This window comes from Seriola lalandi, unplaced genomic scaffold, assembly GCF_002814215.2.
Source record: "Seriola lalandi dorsalis isolate HSWRI2012SDOR001 ecotype SW California unplaced genomic scaffold, Sedor1 jcf7180002054896, whole genome shotgun sequence".
In the NCBI taxonomy this organism is placed as follows: Eukaryota; Metazoa; Chordata; class Actinopteri; order Carangiformes; family Carangidae; genus Seriola; species Seriola lalandi.
The window spans coordinates 178,744-188,577 of record NW_019525448.1 but is presented as its reverse complement, the minus strand read 5'-3'; the positions used below and the strand labels follow the sequence as shown (position 1 = coordinate 188,577).

At 42.1% G+C, this 9,834-nt stretch overlaps 1 protein-coding gene across 1 annotated transcript in view; it reads left to right on the top strand.

Annotated features, from left to right (window-relative positions):
• Positions 1–9,834, top strand: part of fgd (faciogenital dysplasia) — a 55,293-nt gene that overhangs the window by 20,007 nt on the left and 25,452 nt on the right. The window lies entirely within an intron of this gene.

Sequence of the window (9,834 nt, the reverse complement as noted above, 5' to 3'; positions counted from 1 at the left end):
GGGGGGGGGGGGGGGGGGGTTAATGTCTCGTCGTAAAGTGGAAAGTTAGTACCTGTGCACACATGGGGCTGCTTGCAGTAACTGGGGAACTACCATAAATGGTAAATTTCAGGACAGTAAGCTGTTCTTAGTGATCTTCCAGTTTTGTAGTTCACAAAGCTTGACTGATGTTTCCTGGCAGCAAAAATCGGGTAATGTGGAAATGGGAAAGAGGAAGAATATGATTATCTTGTAGGTATGTGTTACTGAAAACAAGCTAACTGGGGCCTAGCAGCACTCTAGACACTCTATAAAATATTGTGTGTCATCACACCAGGGATGTATAGGAACAGCTCTTACCCAGGGCTGTTTCTATACATCCCTCGTGGACCCCTGATGTTGACACCATGTAGCGGCAATAACAGCAGTCCTCTAATTGGACGCTCTTTGATCAATCCTCGCCTCATCCTTCAGACCCTTCAGACCCTTCAGAGACAAGCTGTTGCAGGTATCACAGGTGACAGATGACAGAGCTCCTGCCGCAGCTGACTGTGGTTCTCTGCAGCTCATTCGATAGAAATTCAGCAAGGGCTGTGTATATATCATAGCCCACTGGAAATGATCCCCATACGTGGTGTATTCATGATAAATGTGTGTAAAGTTTGAGATCTTGTTCATTTTTTGGCTTTTATTTTGACATTTTCTTTTAACACAGAAGCAGATTTTGAAGTTGATTTTGAAAGGGCCATAGTCAGATGAGACAAACATGAGTTGACAGTATAAAAAGGTAATGGACTTACGACATAACAACAACAACAATAACAATGATGATGATCAAAATCATTGATACTAATAATGATAATTTAAAAAAAAAACAGTTATAAAGAAAGTTGTAATTTATGTTCCTGCTTTTGCTTGTTTATTTTTCTAATGAAGTGCAAGGAAAAGAAATGATACCTGACCCATTCCAGAGGCCCCCAGTGGTCATGTGGTAAAAAGGGGTTAGGTTTAGCTAGTTGGAACAGGGGGGGCAAAAAGGCTAAGTGCACAAGAGAAGCTGCAGAGTTAATCAGGACTGACTTATGGAGAAAGTGTTTGTTGTTCGTGTCGCAGAGACTTGTCATCACTAGTGATTCATTACTACAGCGTCTCCCAGTCCGTTCCAGAAATTCATCGTTATCTGCTAGATGGTCCTTGATTCAGGGTTTTTCAGGAGCTACTAATCAATGATTCATCGATTATCAGGTGGTTCGTTGGGTCTTCACTCCTTAGCGACTATCAGCAAATATTGTTAAGTGTCACAAAAATGAAAAAAGAAAACGTCACCTCAGGGTTTCCTTCGTTGTCTTGTGTTCACATGACTCACGTATCATGAAGTACATAATGGATTGTAATGGTAGCAGATTTTATTCCCGAAGGACAAAATCTGTTATCTGTAAACTAATGTAAGATGAGAGGGTCAGCTGGATTATAGCACAATCATGATAAACTGTCTCTCTCTTTACTCACGGACACTGTAGCTCTGGAACACACATGCATCCAGCTGCGGGTCAGCATCCATATTTCAGGTTCAGACAGTGAGAACATAACTTCCTATATTTGACTGAGTGTATAAGAGGCCGACCCTGGCAGTCCCATTGTCTCCTGTGTGGGCACACTAACATGGCTGTGGCCACTGCAGTGCTGTAAGGGGAAATACTGGAGCCATTAGAGAGGAAATAGGAGCCTTTATTAGTCTGTCTAGTGTACACCTGGCTTCTATAACAGGCCTCTCCTTGTACAGTGATTTGGTGTGTGTGTGCATGTGTGTGTGGTTCTCAGTATGTCTTGGCCTCTTGCTCTCATGTCTTAGCTAATTCTGCCATCCACAAACCTCAGATTGAATAGGTTTGAGTGATTTAGGTTTCCATTCAAAACTCTTCCTGCACAAAATGTTAATTTAGACTTCTCCCTCGCTGGCATTTAAAAGTATTCTCAGTTTTCAAATTTGAGTGACTCATCCAAGAAGCTGCAGCCCAGTGAGCTGGTGTCACACACTTTGTTCATAAGTTTAGACAGACTGACAGGAGCTGCTCGCCTCAGATGCTCCTTGCCGGAGACATCCCATTGCTGACGCTGCCATTCGGGAGCCAAGTGACATTTCGAAAAATTATTCTGACGTCAAAGAAGACGCGTCGGTGTTGAGTGCACAGTGACCTTTTTGTCTCTGTGTGTATGTTGGTAAGAGTCCAGTGTGTATCAGCATAGAGAAGCAGTGACAGGGGAGGAGACTGTACATTACCCCCTGTTCCTCACCCTCAGCCCTTTCTTTTTCATCAACCCAGCCCTTTTTACGTCCACACACCCTTTCTGGATTACTCCAACCAGACTGGACTGAGCTGGACTGGAATGGGCGACACGTTGACCTGTACAGGGCTGGGCTGTCCCGCTCGGGGACCCTTTGACTGTCATCAGCCTCATAGACACTCCCCTCCACATGCTGACATCCATCCTGCCTGGAACAGATGTAGGGAGGGTGTGGTGGTCACCCGTCCACCTCACGTAGTGCTACCACGCAGCTCACAGAGAATGAAGGTCGAGTTGTGGGACAGAACTTTGCGTATGGTTTTAAGGAAGTAGTGCTGAAATAGTAATGAAAAAATTGAATCAATTTTCTTTTCAATTGATTTCCAGAAAAAGTTATAAAAAATGACTTTCACCTAAAAAGAAATCTCAATGTACTTTAGCTTTTATCTTTCAAGTCAAGTTGTTCAGCACCAGCATGAAACTTTCTCTTGCTGTAACTTCCTCATTTTCAAACAGCAAAATGATATCATCAGATGTATCAGAACGATATTTGCATGTTCACATAATACCCCTTCCTCTCTGTGTGCGGCTTAAGAGTCCATTGTGTATCAGCACAGAGAATTCATTGAGAACAGTTTTGACAGTCGATTAAGCTTTCGTCATTTATCAAGCAAAAATGGGAAACATGCTCATTTTTGTTTTTCAGATGTTTTAACAGTGTCAGTTAAATACAGTACCTTCAGATTATGGACTGTTTGACCAAATGTTTCTTTTTTTATGACGTTTAATTTTCAGATTCATGGATTGTCTGCAAAATATCATTTGTGACCCATTGTTACGTCCTCAAAAGTCTTGTTCAAACTGTCCACAAGCCAAAGATATTCAGTTTATTATTGTGTTTGACAAAGATAAGTATCAAATCCCCACATTTGAGAAGCTGAAACTAGCGACTGTAATGTAGCATATTTGTTTAAAATGACTATTTGATTATCAAAATAGTTGCCAATTAAATTTCTGTCGACTAACTCCTGTTGATTTTCGACTAATGGATTCATTAATTTACATGGAACAATAAATTGTTCAACAAAAACAATTTTCCATGACATACTGAGTAATTAAAATAATCATCAGTTGTAGCCCTTTAGACACATGCACCCACAGCACAAATATACACACTTCCTCTGGGAACCTCTCCTCCTTCTAATTAGTAAATGCCTCTTTTTTCAACAAACACGTTCATATGGAAACTGGAAAAGCTGAATTCAGTGGACGTAACTCTGCATTCACCACTTCCTCCTGTTGTTCTGCCGGGGGAGACCAGCTTTTCCAGAGGTGTAATTCTGTGGCTATGAGAGGTGTGTTTTGGTCGCCTGCGACATGTTCTCTCAGTGTGGGCTGCCTTTTTATTTGTGAAAGGGAGTGATTTGGTCGGCAGTGTTTTTGGTAGCTGCTGAATGTTTTTCTGCGGTCGCAGTGGAGCACTTTGCCGCACGCTGTAAAACGTTCGCAGATCACAGTGTAACGGGAACAATGTTGACATGAGTTGAGTGTCAGAGTAATTTTGTGGTCTGTACTGCAGATGGGTTTCTATAAAGTTAAGCGACCGAGCCTTGCGAAAGAACAATGTATGCATGTGCATGTTAACATGTGTACGTGTGTTAGTGTGAATGTTGGGGGGGGGTCACTGTATTTGACTTGCGTTAATATCTAAGTCATCGATCAGTCAGCAATTAATCAATCATGCATGTCAACCAGATGACTGGTTTTTTAACCGGCCTTGTCCACCACAATGATTGGTTAATCCCACCGATCAATATATGGTAAAATAATCAATACATTCTCACTTCAGAGCCCCTTCGTCAGTACAAAGAGTGATCATGCCTGGATCCAGAAGATTAAACTGCGTAATCCTCATTACAATATGGCTTTCTTCGGACAGATTGAAATTTGTTTTTGAAAATGCTATTTCAGGCTTCGGGTGCTGATGACTCATGAAGCAGACCTGTGTGTGTTGAGACCTCCCCCACCCCCTGTGGGAATGGAAAGAGCTGGAGTATTTTTCCAGCACCACCAGTTAGAAATTCCCTTTGCTGGTGAAGGTGTGTTAGTGTTTCAGTTAAATGGACTTGGGGAGAGGAAAAAGATGGGCTCCTGCTCAGCTTTGCTCTGATTGTTGTGCAAAACTGCCAGTTGGGTTACACAGTGAAAGCCGCCATTGAGAGCGTCTACAGTAGGCTTCAGTAGTTTCTGGGACAGTCGGGTAGTCATCTCCACAGGCAGGTTTGTAAACCCCCTTGTTCTCCTGTGTGTGTGTTGCCCTAATTGCCAATCTGTGGCTGCTTCCTTTACCGTAAATGCTCTGGGCTACTGTACTGCACTGCATCCAGACAAATGGAGGCTTACTTCTCTGCACCGTGCCTCATAAAAGTCCTGTTATAGCTGTTGTGGTAGTGGGGGGAGGCTGTGAATTGGACAGGCAAGAGGCCAAAATTGCAGAGGCCACTTGCTAGTGTGCAACAAGTCACGTGTTTGGTAATAAATTTGAATCATCCCCTTGCTGCGTCCTCACATCACTGTGCTACTTACTGTAAACTCTGAGTGTTCGCCCATGACTTATCTGAATCAGTATAGTTGGCAGCAAGATTGTGAGGCCTTGAGTCATGCTGTAGGAAAAAGGTCAATGACTGTGTCATCCCTCATCCTCAGCTTTTCGTCCGCCCTGCCGGCAAGGACTGAGCGCTGCATGGTGTGTCTGCTCTCCTCTGCAGTGTAAAGGACAGTGGCCAGGATCCTTTTCTGATTTAGTCACTTGTTAATTCATTTGACATTTATACGTCCACCAACGTCTGAACTGTGTGCCCGCTGAAAGAAAAGTAGTTCTTTATAGTTCATCATGACCTACCTACTATATTAGCGAAATAGATCAGCATTGTTGCCACGGCAATAGCCTCTTCTTCGGTTTCTCAGGGCACTCTGAGGGAGAATTCTTCCTAGAGTAACTTGATTTATTTGAGGCTCCACAAGGACGATGCCACTGATATTAACTCGTCAGTCTTTTTATGTTTAGCGTTCTCCACTTGTTGACAGTTGCAGCGTATTATTACAGGAACAGAAAGCAGATGGGCCTATTTTTTCCTCACTGTATTTACAGCTTCGACGACTGTATGTCAGCTGAAGATTGCAACTTATCACTTTTCTTACCGCTGTCATACTTCCTGGTTCCTCTCAAACCACTCAACTCTACTTTATGTCATTACTCCTATTTTTCGCACTCATTTGCAAGTCTCTATTAGTTCTCTGCTCCCACAACAGTCGGCTATGACTTTCATCAACACTTTCCAGCCATCTGCTGCCTCCTCATCCTCTTTTCAACCTCTCAGTCTCTGCCTGTCTTATCCCCCCCCCCCACAAAATCGCATGGTCCTAATCTGTGGGAGCTGGTGAAATCCTCCCACTTAGTGCGGGAGACATGTCAGTGTGCCTGCTGTGCCCACTGGCCTGATTTAGGAGGAGAGGACAAACCTAACAAGATGACTTACCCCCTCCCCCCCTCCTCTCACCCCAGCCCCTGGGAAGCCATGATACTAGTGAAACTTGAGACGCCACTAATTCTTAAACGACACAACACATTTTCCTCAGACTAATAGAGGGACTGACAAAGGGAACGTGACAGGTTATGATAACAGAGTATGAAGCGAATTTGATGAATATAGATTTGTAATCTGGGGCCAGATGCTACTCTATGCGATTGGATACCTGATGATCCTTCTGTCCTTGTGATTGCATGTGTGTTTGTTTGTGTGTGTGTGTGTGTGTGTGTGCGTGTGTGTGTGTGTGTGTGTGTGTGTGTGTGTGTGTGTGTGTGTTAATAAACCCTGTGGTGAACTGTTAGTTGTAGCCTTGAGGGAAATCTGCTGATTTTCAGAGATAGAGGATCTGTCCTGCTGTAGATCCAGGAGCAGCTGTTGTTGTACTGGCACCAGCGTTTCCTCTCTCTGCTCTATTCACTTTCTCAGCGTGTATGTGACATAGATCCTATTAAAGTGATGCTCCACCCACTTATTCCCTTTTATTTACTTACTCAATGATTAGTCAATTAATCAGTAGTTGATCGACAGAAAATTGATTTACAAGTATTCTGACAAGCAAATAATCATTTTATTTATTTATTATAAGCAAAAATGTCAAATATTTGCTGTTTCTAGCTTCTCAAATTTTATACTTTTCTTTGTCACACATGAAAATAAACTGAATCGAACTGAAGTTCAAAACAAAACATTAGAAGACATCACCCTGGACTGTGGGAAATTATAACAGACATTTTATATTATTTTCTGGCATTTTAAAGACAAAAAGGATGAATATGAAAAATAACCAGCAGATTAATCAATGATGAAAGTATTCGTTAGCTTCATTGATATTTTTAAGCACCAAAAGCTGCCCCCTGCAGGATTAAAGGCATGTTGTTAAAGGTTTGTTGATTTGTCCTTCGCTGAGCTCGGCTGTTACATTCAGCCTGAATTCTTGTTAATTATGGTGGATTCCAATAGTGATCAATTTTATTGTGTGTGTGTGTGTGGGGGGGGGGGGGTGTCAAAACATCCACAGATGTCATATTTATTTATTTATATTCAGTAAGTGAACAACTTCTATCTTAATCCTCATCCCACTTCTGTCCCAGTTTCATTCACCGTCGTTAATTTTCACATATAAGCCTCCAAGTCTGACACCTCACAGTACTTCAGAAATATGCATTCTAGTCTTTGTGTTTCTCTGTGGATTTCTGTCTCTCTGGTTTTTAACTGTTGGGGTAATCACTGAAAAGCAGATCAAGGTCAGAGCGCTCATTACTGTCTCCTGCTGCACAGGGAGGGTAGAAACAGGATGAGGCGAGGGGACAGGAGGATGGATATGGAGTGGAAGTTGACATCGTGCTAAAACTAATAGTGACAGTCGGCCTCTCTGTTATCTCCACTACCTTCGCTCTCTCCAGGCTGCTGTTTTCTTTTTGCTTTCTCTACTGTTCACCCTGTTTTGCTCTGTTTTCTTTATCTGGTAGGATCAGGCATTGAGGCATGCCCAGTATGTGTGCGCCTGTCTGTGAGAGTTTAGAAGTTAAGCGGCTCCATGTTCATTATAAATGTAAGAGTCATTCGATGAGAGACCGCTCCTCTAACAGACTGCAAAAACCAGATCAATATGGTCTATATCTGGGTAGAGAGAGAGAGAGCAAAACAGAGACATGGACACAGGCTGAATGAGAGGAGCAGACTGGGTCTAATGCAGGCGCAGGAAGTGGGAAATCTGATGGTGATGTGGGAATAATGAGGTGCCATACTCAGAAAAAATGTCACCAGGACTCAGCTACGTCTTGGAATTTGGGAGGTGGTTGAAGTGATGGGGGCGGGGGTGTCAGCTCAGCCTCACCAGGGGTTGGTTTGCGGGAAGGAGACCTGATTGACTGGCTGCCTGACTGGGAAGACTCTGCTGAATCTGAATGATCTGTCTCCCAGACAGCACTGGGGCGAGAGGACTGTACTCAAGGGATGATGGGTAATAAATGACTCTGAGGGGGTCGCCTCAGGGCTGACAGTGACTGACAGCTAGCTAGGTTTGTGCAATTTTGAGTGTGTATTTGTGTGTATGTGTGTTTTGAGTCTGTGTCTCTCATGGGTGTTTGAGAAAAAGGAGAAAGAGCGAAGAACATTTGTTCCAAAATGAGGCAGTTTTTAAAGATGTAACAGCTGCTGTCTGATATTAGCTACCGCTATCAAAGTTAATTAAATTATGATGCAAATTTTGTGACTGTTTGGTGATGAAATACGTTATTTTGTTATGATAATTTATTTTCCAGGAAAAGTAATGGACAAAAAACTGTGGACACAGTTTTACAAAGGCATCAGCCAGAGAACAGAAGCTAAAAGCAAGTTCACCAGATCTGGATCTGGTACAATTCAAAAACCACCACCTAATGACCTGGGGCTCTGACTCTGACATTCTTTGCTTTGAAGACTAATTTCTCCCGAAATAATTAGAATTTTTATTTTGCTCTCTATTTATTTAAAAAAGCTGTTAACTAACAAAAAAACGTGCTCTAACCTATTTTGAGAGTGGGGATTGAACATTGATACTGATTTGGTGCAGAAATATATTTTGAAACCTAATATTGATTCATAAGCTTGTTTACTCATTCCTGGTTCCCAATTTTAATCAAACTATTGCTAAATTTATTTCATGCAGGCAAAGTTGTTGATACCGCTGGATGTACCGATGTAACATCTGAGAAGTTTGGTGTTTTATGTTAAATGAACAAGACCAGAAGTCACATACAGTCGTGCCAGCAGCTCTGCAAGGCTTATCTTACTCACAGCAGTGCATCGTGTCTCTGTCTTAGTTTAGCTTGTTAGCATGCTAACATTTTATAACTATAGCATTAATCTAAAAGAACAGGTAAGGCTTGTGAGAATATTATTATTATTATTGGATAGATTCAAATTTCACCAAATGAGGTGCTATGAAGCTCCCCAGAGTTATTACTATTCATCCTGAGGGGAACTTGAATGTTTGAATCAAATTAAATGTAACAGTTATGCAGAGAATATTCACTCAAAACCACAAAAGGTGACCTCCGGGATCACCAAAATTATTAGGACTCATCATCTGGTAACCATGAATGTTTGCACATATTGTTTACCAGTCCATCCAGTAGATGTTTTTAGATATTTCAGTCTGGAGCGTTCAGTCTAAATCCAACTAACCCTAAACCCGGTTCCAAAGAAATCATTCTTATGTTCCTCAAAGTAAGGTGTGAAAAAAAAAATCTGCTCGCACTGATACCAAAACTCAGGTGTGGTATCAGCACAAATATCAAAAAATTTGAAATGATACTCAGCCATTTTAAGTAAAAACATCTCAAGCCTCATAATGTGACAGAGCTGAAAGAGCGTTTAAAGGTTGTACATGATGGCATGTCAGAGAGTCTCTAAATGCAAAGCAGGTGAAGGCGCTCAAACAGACTCATATTGCACTGCTGTTAGCGACATAACAGAGATCCCTTAGGTTTTTCTCTTGTGACAGCATCACAGTGTCGCCAGAGATTTGGCGGGGGCCTTTTCACTGCGACTGAAAGAGAGAGGGTGAGAGTATCTTTACGTTTCCAATATGTCCCTGTCACATACCTGAAGGTTTCTGCCTGTTACGTGCACAGCAGTCCACTTCACTGTTTTTAGAAATACACTGTAATGCAGTCTTTCAGGTTACAGTCCAAATTATTGGCTGGGCTCTCTGGTTGCTGTTCGTTCTGTTCACTTCCTAAGAGCGTCTTACATCACAGACACGAATGAACAGGTAAAATGTTATTTGGTTTGTCTAATTAAAGGGATGTGTAATGACTAATACTGGCTTGAAATTGTTTTCTGCAGGGAAAGATTGTCACATACGGGTGCGGTGGTGATAATATGTGTAATTCCTGTCTAATTGTCCTATTCATCCATTCCTTAGTAACCGGCACGGAGCAAATGAAATTCATGAGCTCAGATTAGTATTCTCCTGTGCACTTTCACAAAAGCC